This window comes from Lepisma saccharinum, chromosome 4 (genome assembly GCF_977018435.1).
Source record: "Lepisma saccharinum chromosome 4, izLepSacc3.1, whole genome shotgun sequence".
Taxonomy (NCBI): Eukaryota; Metazoa; Arthropoda; class Insecta; order Zygentoma; family Lepismatidae; genus Lepisma; species Lepisma saccharinum.
The window spans coordinates 100,315,667-100,327,758 of NC_139232.1; the positions used below are offsets into that span (position 1 = coordinate 100,315,667).

At 37.0% G+C, this 12,092-nt stretch overlaps 1 long non-coding RNA gene across 1 annotated transcript; it reads left to right on the plus strand.

Annotated features, from left to right (window-relative positions):
- Positions 1 to 2,368: 2,368 nt before the first annotated feature.
- LOC145987282 (uncharacterized) lies at positions 2,369 to 11,806 on the plus strand. Its single transcript, XR_014441644.1, has 3 exons — positions 2,369 to 2,502; positions 7,990 to 8,082; positions 11,705 to 11,806. It is a non-coding gene; the product is annotated as an uncharacterized LOC145987282 (long non-coding RNA).
- The last annotated feature ends 286 nt before the right edge of the window (positions 11,807 to 12,092 follow it).

Genomic DNA, 12,092 nt, shown 5'->3' on the forward strand with positions numbered 1-12,092 from the left:
AATTTCATCGTACATGATACTGCAAGAAAGCTTTTATTGAATGACTGCAGAATTAGGAACAACTACGTAAGATGGACGTGGGTCATGTTCACGAGTGATATAAACAGCTGTTGGCCATCTGCGGTGAGCCTACGCGTTAAGGTGTTTTACTAGTAGAAAGCAACATTAAAAAAAATACATACGTATAACTTGGCCCGCTTTATAGAAATTCGATCACACATTATGATATTGGTAGAAACTTATATTGAATGACTGTGGAACAACAAACAGCTATCTGGGATGGACATGGACAATGTTCAAGAGCGATATAAATTTCTTAAACACAGCTGTTAGCCATCCGCGGAGAGCGAGCGGGTGGATCCCACTTTAAACTGTAGATCCAGTCTGCTGGCGAGACTGCCGCCGCCGCACCTTGTGTAAGAGAGCTCGCGACTCGTGAACGAACGATGAGTGAGGAGAAGAGTCGTTAAGGTGCTCCACGACTCTTCGTGCCGTCTCGAGAGTCGTGAACGATGAGTGAGGAGAAGAGTCGCTAAGGCGAGCGAGTCGTTAAGGTGCTCCATGACTCTTCGTGCCGTCTCGAGAGTCGTGAACGAACGGCGGGAGAAGAGTCGTGGCGCTGTGCTGTGACTCTTCGAGCTGCCAGGAGAGTCGTGAACGAATGACGGGAAAAGAGTCGTGGGACTGTGCTATGACTCTTCGTGCTGTTTAAAGAGTCGGCAAGCATGTGTCGCAGCGCAGATCTGGAGTGCATTTTGTTGACTCGCTTTCTCACATTTGTTGCGATATTAAAACCAGTGATCGAATGCAAGAAAGGAAGAATGTGTAAATGCACGTTATTACTAATAAAAGGTTGATATAATTATATAGCATTTCTGTGCATGCTATCGTGCTGCATAATTTGCAGTAGTGCTCGTTAGCTTGGTAGAGCAATGTGATATCATCCGGGTCAGGGTGACATTCCAAACAGCAAGGGCAGCAAAGAACTTCATGATGCAGACTGCTTTACACCAGGAAATGTTGGTTAAATCGTGGGTGCCAATTTCACTATTTCAAAAGGAGGGCCTGGTTTTTGGTATCGAACATGATACCTCCGAACAAGACGTATTGGAAGGTATAGAAAGCCCCGTCCGGGTTCTCACAGTCAAACGTCTGCCGAAGAAGATCTGGCGAGAAAATGGGAACTTTGATCTCGTCCCAACAAAACTTTTCTGTGTTACCTTCTGCGGGAACTAAATTCCTGATAAAATCATTATCAATAGCCATATACATGAAGTAACACCGCGAACAAGAGCAGTCCTACAATGTTTACAATGTTTAAGGTACTCGCACCATCAGAGGCATTGCCGTTCTAAACCCACGTGCGCTAACTGTGCAAAAGAAAAACATGAAGACCAGTGCGAAAGCACACCTTCATGCATTAACTGCAAAGAATCACATTCTTCTTTATCCAGAATTTGCCCCCGCCGTAGACTAGAAACCGCTATACAAGACAAAATGGCTGAAGAAAATATAGCATATCACGAGCCAAGAAGTAAACTCCGATCTTTATTCCTAATCCCACCAGGAAGGAAGTACTCCGCCCCAAATTTACAGGTGCTAACTTCCCCCCACTACGCCTCCCAAGGTCGGAACATCCTGTGGACCACACTAGATTCGAGTTTCCTCATTCGACACAAACGGTCAACTACAGATATTGAAGCATACAGAAGCGGGGTTCAAGGGATGAATCAGAAGTAGGCCATATATCGCCTACCGATGCCTTGAAACCTCCAAGGCGTTCCCCTCGACACCGTTCACCCAAAACAAAAAGAAAAGACGAGTATAATCTCGTAAAACGAACACTATAGCAGGAGCGGCACACCCTCAAATTTCTTTGGTCTCAATTTCCAGGCAAATAACCATTTTGTGATGCCTGTCCTCGGTCGACCATTTGTCTGTTACCAGGAATACAATTTTGTTTGACGCAATTTTTCATTTCACAACAATTATGTTTTTCTTCCTTCTATTCGAGTGCAATCGCGTTTTTACAAAATATGAGCAAATAACTGACTTGGAAGCGCGAGGCCCTGTCCGGCAGGGTTGGCATGTTTAAAACAAAAGTGTTTAAAACACTTTGTTTTAAACGTTTTAAACACACGGCTTTGTTTTTTACAAATGTTTTAAACATGTTTTTTTTAGAAGTGTTTAAAACACGGTAGTGATTGCTGCCACACCAGTTTTAAGCCATCCGATTGGTTGACGCGAACTCGTTGTTCATTGGTGGACACATTAATGACGTGCTGCCTTGCATTAATGACGTACTGCCTCTTGCTGGAAGCGTGAATGAATCTTTGAACTTCACTTGTGTTTTGTTTGAAGTAAAAGCGGTAACAAGCAACAAGAAAGAAGTCCTTTTCGGAATTGGAGCTCCACGTTGTTTAGAGAAGAGGAATTTACACGAAGAATCAACGATCCTTCAGGAAAAAATAACATAAAATACTTGCTGGACCTATAATATAAGTGAGTAATACTATTCTTGTTTGCATCATATCAAAGTTTTATTTACTTTGCTGGACCTCGAATATAAGTGAATAATACTATTATTATTTTTGTATAATATCAACGTTTTATTTTCTAGCGTACATTGCAGTGCGGATATACTATTCCATCTATCCTAAACTGTTTGACTCACTCACGCGTTTTCGGAGGGTAGTAATTATATTTTTTGAGGCTTAATTTAAATCTGCAAATCAGAATCTTTGCCTCAAAAACAACTCCCCCCCCCTTTTTTTTAGGAGATATCCGTTTATTATAGAGTCGATTTGTTACGTGTAGAGTTGGAAGTATTCGTGGGGTGAAGGACTGTTTTATTTGAGGGAAAACTATTTTTACGTGGCCTTTTTGGATGGGCTTTCTTCCGATAGATTTGCTAATCTTGAAAATATATTAGTTAGCAGCATTTTTATTGTTCTGCAGCTTTCGTTTATCTCTACTGTAAAAAGACATTCGTTTCCAAGTTTAAAATATAGATTTCGACCTAGCATTTGTAAATACATGTTGAATAAATGCACCGTTCTTGCCAGTCTCAAATAATAAGTATACCATTAGGAAAAAACAAAGGTTAAGACTCTACTTTACGTCCTTTTCCTAAGGAATACGTGTCATATATTGTTGGAAAGGTTATTTTACAAGGAATTCAACAACGTAAATCCTAAAGCGAGGAAAAATTACCTGGAGGAGGAAATCGATAAAAACCGATGTTTTCCGGATATGAGTAATTGAACGTACTGAGGAAATTTTTCGATGATGAAGTACATATTTAGGGGTGAAATGAGTGCTAATGGAACCTAACCTAACCTACCTCGTCCCCGTGAATGGTTTGTGGAGCGGTAACCGTTATTTACTATCCTTCGGACAGATTTCTTCATTTCTGCAGAAGAAACTACTTACCGTAATAAGTTCCTGTAGTATTGTCTAACATCTGGAAGGTGTTTATTGTGATGTGGGAATGTTTCATAGCGGAAATTCAACCATTGACGCATAGCCCCACCAACCATTCCCGGTAAGGTTAGGTTAGGTAGGGTCACAATAGGGGACAATAGTTAAAAATTGGTTTTGAAAAAAATATGCGTAGCCCCACAAGCCATTTGCGGAAACGTACGTTCTTCAGTTACAAAAACACTTTTTTTAAAAAAAAAATTGATCAAAAAATCGTGAATACACGTTAAAAAATGATCCGCGAAGCAGATAGGTAAGTACAAATGTCAAAAATTGACGAAACTCAAAAGTTATAGGTGTCCGAAGGATAGTAAACATTTACCGTTCCGTGCGTTCGAATATGTAACCCCCTGTCAGTGTAGCAACCATACGGTAGTTTTACAAGATGACGTGTGAGCGTTTTTTTTTTCCAATTTAATTTTCTATGTTTGCCTAACCTAACCTTCCGTGAATGGTTTGTGGATTAATTTTAGACTAAAAACCATCATTTTCAGTTAATAAGTGTTAGTGTAGTACAAGATGACGTGTGAGCAGTTTATTTTCCCAATTTAATTTTCTATGTTTGCCTAACCTAACTGAACCTAACCTTCCGTGAATGGTTTGTGGATCAATTTTCGGTTAAAAACCTTTTGTGAATAGTTTGTGCGGCATTTTTCAGTACATAGGTTTGGAAACACTTAATATCAGCTGACGATAGACAACGTGAGTCAAGATTTGCCTGCCATATTGTGTGTAACGAAAGCAAATTAGCAACGACCAATAAATACTTGTAATGTGAAAAATTACGCTTTTTTCAATGAAAAAACATAATCCCAAGTTGAAAAATGTTCCACTATGCATATAAGGTAAGTACAAATGTAAATAATTCGGAAATAAATGAGTTAAATGTGTTTTCACTATATCTAACTGGTACCTTGTGGAGCTACCCGTGCATGGTTTTTGAGGCTAACGTGAATGGTTTGTGGGGCTACCTGTGAATGGTTCGTGGGGCTATCGTGAACAGAAAGTGTAAAAAGAAAAAGGTATTTACCCGAAGAGTAAGCACGGTTTTGAACGATGCACAAAATTATTACTGGGGATAAACGTATTTCACACTATCTACAAGTTTTTGGAACCTGTTCTTCATACACCATAGACACGCAGAACGCAAACGAGCAAAGCACACGCATTCACAACGTGGATACAAAGACGAACCTGCAGTTTTGTTAACTCCCATTGGTTACCACCAAAAGGCAATAAGGACGTAAAGTAGAGTCTAGCCAAACAAAGAATGAGAGTTTTTTGAATAGTAATATAATAATGAAAGCAATATAGTGCACTTTTGTATGAAATAGGTGATAATTAATTAATTTCCATATGTCCAGCACTGTATAATTGCACAAACGTAAATTGTTGCGGTGGGTAACAGTGACACAAGTACAACCTTTCCTGCGGACACATAAACGCAAACAAAATATCACCTGTGGGACTGTGGAGGGCAGAAGGAGATAAGAAGCTACTGAGAGTATGACCCACTTACCTCGAACCCTAGACCACTTACAGGTTAACACACAGCCTCGTATTTTTTTTCCACAAGTATTTTCGCCAGGTGGTGAGAATAGCATGTAGGACTTATTTCACCAGGTGCTGAGAACAGCTTATGTGGCTATTTTCACCAGGAAAATTAAGTAATAACCTGAATCATTGTCTTTCATCTTATTTTATTATAATTCATTGCCAGTGTTGATGAACTTACTGCTAAGAAGTTATTTGAAATGAAAAATGGGTGTGACTACTACTGTCACCAGGTAGTGAGAATAGCAGAAAGTGCTGAAGATCAGAAATTACATGATTAGGTGTTTGGAAGTATTTACTGAAATAATTTTAATGCTAATAGCCATAAACCTAACCTGCCTAACCTAGCAATGACAGCATTAGGAACATCATACCCTTTCATACTTATGTCATGTGACATATTAGCAGCACCAGTCCACATGAGAACACCTTATGGTAGTTTTCCAACTCCATGGCATGCAGAAAAAAAGTACATGTCTCCTGCACGAAAATAAATACACACTGCTGTATATTTCACACACAACAACTACAAAATACACACATACGTGCAGCAGGCTAGGCCAGGTTGCAGATCATGCACATGCTGTTTAAAATCTGGTGAAAATAGATCAAAAGCTAGCTTTTACCACCTCGTGAAAATACCAAAAACACCTGAAAAATATATTTATTTTGCTGTAATTGATATGCACCTTTCAAATTAAATATTAATAAATAAATCATGGTATAATCATGGAGAGTAATAGCACAGAGAAATTAAATTTATAAATCTAATGGACCGGCCCTCATGGCTGAGTGGTTAGCACATCGCGCTTCGAATCCTGGCCTAGGCATGGATGTTTGTCAGTGTCCATTCATCAAATCATCACTCATCCCCATCTTCACAAGTGACACAAGAAGTGAAGTAAAGTAAAGCAAATCAACTGGACCTAATGAACCTCTCAAGACCCTGAAATACTGTCAGGTTTTATTTTTAGGAATGATTTTTACCATGACATCTAATAGTTTTATGTTCTTAGATATTTTATGTTTGCAAATTAATTTGATTTCATGGGGTTTGTAATTTTTAACTTTTTATTTCATATTGTGGGTTCAGCTTGATGGCAGTTGCAATTTCATGTATATTTGGACTTCATATGTGTTGGTGTTTTATGAAAATATAGTGGTGAAACTATTCTTTGTGTTTGCCTACCTTAAGCCTTACTTATTGAAAATACAGTGGAACACACCTTAAACTGAATCAGAAGGGACCAGTATACTTCTGTATAAAAACTGAAATTACATTAAATAAGTGCTGTACTCCCATACAGTATTTATTTGCATATGCTAACATTGCACTGAATAGGACACAACAATTTTTTTTTACCAGTAGCGAAACAGGATTTTCTGCACACAGTTTAGATTCTTAGCTGCTTGACTTTCCGCAAATGCTTTTAGCCTGAGAAACCACACTGAGCATATCCGAATAATTCTGCTGTAAGGCAAATTAATGCTGTTCAATAATGGTCTGTTTTTTGCAAAACATGTCCAACCCTCCATTACATGCTTTGAATTCAGTCTTACCCATTTTTTGAGTGGCATTTTTAGCATATTACTGTAACATGGGACCCAGTATGTGGTGATTTTTTTTACTCTGGCAGAGACAAACCACTCTCACACTATTTCATTATGTTCGTATTATTTTCTTAGGTTTTATTTTTAATTTTCCATTTGCACAGTTTTCCCACAGCTTCATAATGTAAGTTTTCTTCTGTACAGTATTGTACACTTGAGTTTTACTGATGTTGAACATTTTTATCATCTGCTTAATAGACAATTTACTTCACTCAATTCTGTAGCCATGATAACAACTGCAAGACTAAACTATACAGAAAGTGTAGGCCTCGACTTGCCCATGAGTAAAATTTCTGGGAGGAGGAAATAAGTGAATTTAAACACAGCTGGGTGCTCAATATAGAATTGTTCAGCATTATTTTCTGTGAATTGTGTGTGCACAATTCTCATCTTCAATAATTTCTACTAAACTTTTAATTAATCATTACTATAATTCAAAACTGTCTCATGGAGGATTTTAGAGTTAATGTCAGTCTCACTGAAGGGGAGTTTGTCTTGGTTGTTATTGTTGAGAGAAAAATTAGTTAAAGCTTTGATTGCTTGTTTCTATGTTCCTTCAAATTTTATTTTGTCCCATATCTAGTCTAGTTGTCAGAATCAATAGTATAACAATTAACTGATTCAGGTAAATGCTTTGAAATAGTGATCTGTTGCCTTATATGGCAGTTTGATTGATTGATTTGGTGTTTTTAGTCCATTTTAAGTACAGTGAGGCTAATCGGGACTTGACCTACAGTTTAAAGTGGGATCCGAACCACTATGTGCCTCCACCAGGTATCAAACCCTTTGATTACAAAGCGACGATGCTACCACTGTGTCATCGGGGTGACCCTATATGACAGTTCGGAAAATAAATTTTGTATAAACTAATGTACTTATCTTTATCAATTATGTAGAATTTGCTTTGAGTATTTATTCTTCTAGACACTATATGAACCATTGTCAGTTTGTGAATGTACAATGGTTGTAAGTACAAGGTTCTACTTTATGGAAATGAGGATTTTTTTTTATTGTGCAATGAGATGTACGTAGTTGCTATTACAAATTATGTCATGTGAAGAAATTTTTCTAAATCCCAATAAAGCAATAAATTACGTAATATTTTCCAGAATTTTACAATTTTCTGCATTATGAGTTTTTCTTCATGAAATGCTGTTAGTGTGTAATCCATCATATATTTTGTATGTAGGAATAATTTTTGCCACGGTTGTTAAATTTTCATCTTTTGTTTATTACACATACAAAGTTTGCCAAGATGGATGAAAATTGTCATACAAATGTGTATGTCTTACCACTTGAATAAATCTATGTCACCAATGCTTATGCAAATTTCATAATTTACAGGTGTTCTCCCGCATGCAGTAGACAACTTTAAGTTCGAATAAGGTATTTCCATCTTCACAGAACATTACCGTGTGTCAAGAATAAACTCATATGGTAAGTCTCAACATCCATAGTTTGAATTTTATATATTTTATTGAATTTTCTGCTCTTCGTATTCAGATCACTTTGCACAACTTCCATAGTAGTTGCATGTGTCACCAAAAGTCAACAGTATTCCATATTATTTTACTCCATATATACCTTTTGGGTCCATCTGGAAATCCTCCACCTTCGATTTCGGTAGTGAATTTTTAGCAGGCACCCGTACCGATGGATATATAACAGTCGCTTTTCAGGCCTATATCATAAAAATTGACCACAGATTCCGGGCTCCGCCCCTGGGGTAATAGACCTACCGCCCCTACTACTTCCGCGGCCCCACCTTTTTCTATAGTGTCCCTTTAAAGGCGTGTTAGAACCTGCCCAACACTATTTTTCGACAATTCACTCAAGGTACCAAAAAATTAAATATCGCAAATTATCCCATTCCACAAGTCAGTCATAGGAAGTAAAAGAAATTTGACTGAATCCATGATGGAAGTCCTGAAAAACCGTAATGACGTTATGTATGTAAGGAATTTTAATATTTAAACAATGCAAGTTTCGTAGCACGTAGATCTCGAAAAATGTCCTTCCGCGCTAGTTAAAAACACCCTTTCTTAAGAAACTACATTTTGGACAAAAAGATTTGAAATGTGGTAGAATTCGAGGGTGGAGGATTTCCGGATGGAGCCTACCTTTTTACCAGTGTCACCAATCTAAACAACTATAGCTAAGTAATAAGTAGGGCTGAGCCAATCCCAATGCTAATGTATCGGTATCGACTGATACCAGTGGTATCGGTATCATAAAGTATTTTATTCACTAATACTGGCCTATACTTTTCCAACATTTGGTCTTGCATGGTTTTCTGCAAGAATGCCATGTAACACTTAGGGCATTATCTAATTATCTAGAAAATTATTTAAATTATGAACTTTAATCTGTGTGAAAACTGTGATTACTTGAAAGCCTGATGTAATTCTTCAATAATTTTAGACAAAACTCTGATAAACTGGTGCTTGTAATTGGAGTGGAGAACTAACCCACTAATATTGATCAACATTTTGAACAGCCTTTAATTGCTACAATTTTAAAACATTGGTATCTTGCGAATCAGTAAGCGCTTTGGCATGGATGTGGATATCTAGGAATTGTAGCTTTCCTGGTGACGTGATTCAAACAAGTGTTCTTGGGTTACCCTACACTGGCCTCCATTTCTATATTCCCTGATGATGAGAGCAATGTATACGCTTGAAACGTTGGAAGCCAACATCAGCTTAAACTAGCTGGTAACCCGAGAGCTTTTGTTTGGATGCGGATATCTGTTCAAAGTGGTATTGGCTCAGCTCTATTAGTCATACTCGTGTGAAAAATTACTTAAGATAGCTTTTGACAGATTGTGTAGTATGCATACATTCCATAGATTACATAGCAATCATGAGACGTGAGAAGTTTGTGTCGCATTGGTATTCAATGTCAAATTAGTAAATTGTAGATACATGACTACTGATAAGTGGAAGAGATGGAGGTGTTGATCTCACTCCAAATAGATCTTTTCAGAGGAGATCAATTAAACAAAACCTAAAAATTCATTTTTGGAGTTAAATGTTCCTCTGGCTATCATGAAACGATTTGTGGTCACTTCTAACAAAACAAAGTTCATGTGGAAATGTTGCTACAACTAGAATAAATGCATTGCACGACATGACAGCAATACTGAGAAACTCATATGAATCATTTTCATTGTAAATAATTTGCTGTTCATTGAAATCCTTGAGCCATGAGATAAAATGATGTACCTAATTTGTTCTCATATTTTCTAGTGCAAAGCAGATGAATATAGCTTCCCTAGGTGCCCTCATTACCTGTTTGAACTATTCCAATGATTCATTCGCCACAAATGATACTGAATTCTATTACTCCCCAGTTAACCCTCACACAATAAATTTTATGACTAAGTTAGTGTTTCAAAGCCTCAGCTGCCTCCGCATATCTCAAGAATTGGATTTCATCTCTTCATATATGTATCCCGTATATAGGATTAACAAAGGTGAAGATCTGTTATTAGTAGTGTTGTTTGGTCAATTATTCCTGTGGCTATGTGCAGCATTTGGTTTTTCTTGTGTTTCTTTATCCTGTCTTCCTTTTCTGTGTAACATTTCTTGCTTCCTTCTGTTATTTTTGGAAGTCTTTATGTTTAATGAAATTGATGTCTTCCTTCCATATTTGCTGCAAGCTGTATTTCTATATAGCTCTAAATTCTCTGTTAAAGCTACCTGCAAGGATATTAAAAATAATGAAAGAACTCTCTGACATGTTTCTTTGTAGCAGGCAGTTTAAAGTAAAGATCTACAAACCGAATTTGGGTCTTTTGAAGAATTTGTAAAAGATCTCAAAGCATGGTGTGATGGCATTTTCCAACCAATGTCATCCACCTTTGATGTGTGAAAAATATGTCAAAAGTGCTCTGATATTTCATTTGTTGATGGCACTTATCAAGTAATATGCAGTTTTATGTGAGGATGGGCAAAGTAATGGCAGGCCATTTAGATTCTTTTTTTGTATAAAATTAAATGAGACTCAGTTTGTGTTGAAGAGGGCTTTCTCAACATTTGTAGAAGTTAATCCCTTTCTGTTGTTGTAGACAAAGATTTAAATGGAATTTATATTTTTATATTCAATCCATATCCATTAAGCTTATATTTAATCAATGTATATTGTTATATTACATTTTTGCATTGTAATAATCACCCAGACAAGGAAACATGCCTGCTCTACTACATATGTTTTTATTATTGTGCATAAGTATTACCAAAAGTATTACTGCTGGACCCTGTGGCCGAGTGGTTAGCTGCGATGCCAAGGGTCCCGGGTTCGAATCCCGCTCGGGCTTGGTTGTTTGTGAATATCCATTTCATCGCTCATCCACCTCTTCGCAAATTAGCCAAGAGGCACAAAACACGAAGTACAATAAACCAAATCAATCAATCAATCAAAAGTATTACTTTCATTTTAGTGTATTTCTTGCCATGATGATGATGATATTGCGTTTTTATGTTCAGGTTTTAGTGGGACTTGCAGCATGTACAGTTGGCAACACTGCCTCAAGACACTCATTCGGCTGCAGTCAAACATTGAACTAAGACGTGCATGTGTGTTGCACGAACACAATTTAGTTGTATTTGTTATTGTGTGTATACAATCATGTGTATTCGTCAAATATGAGGATTCACAAGAAATAACGTCTACTGCATTCGTAAAATATCAGTATGGTGAAGCAGTTACGGCAATCGCAAACATATGCTGTTCTTGATTTCACCATACCTCCTGTATTGTTTCTTTCCCTCTGCTGTATATTTCACTCTAAAGACAAGTAACTCAAGCTCTGAATCTAAGGTCAACAAAATTATTTGTACATACTGATTCATTGAATAGATAATATACTGTATAGAACCTTCAAGTGTCTATGTTTGTACAGTCATGGACACTTCTGGGTTGTAACGATTCCATTGAAAGTTAATGGAATTGTTATAACCCAGAAGTGTCATGCCATAAGTTGACGTGTTCTAAGAAAAATTACATGTAATGTATTTATGTGGTTTGGATTTTAAAGTTTTTTAACTTTTTATTTCAGTATTGGATTCATGAAGAATTGCACTCAGACCAAACCATACTCCTGGTACAACTCGACAAAGATATCTTTGGAAGAGGAATACATTTTTATCATGTTTTAATATTGCTTGTAGTATTTTTTTAAAAATTGTAATAAATGTTAATATTTCTTGATTTAAAGGATTTGTTTGATTGTTCTCAAGAGCAGAATGACTTGTATAAATGCATACCTGGAATCCCTAAGGAAATGTACACATGAGGTACTCAGGTATCTTCTCCTAAGAGACACCTTTGTGTTCCACAAACTTGGTGGTAGTGTTAATCTTATTAATATTGTTTATTTATAAACCTTATTCAATTGATATTCATATTCACATACTTTGAGAGATGAAACCTATAGCACCTACTGT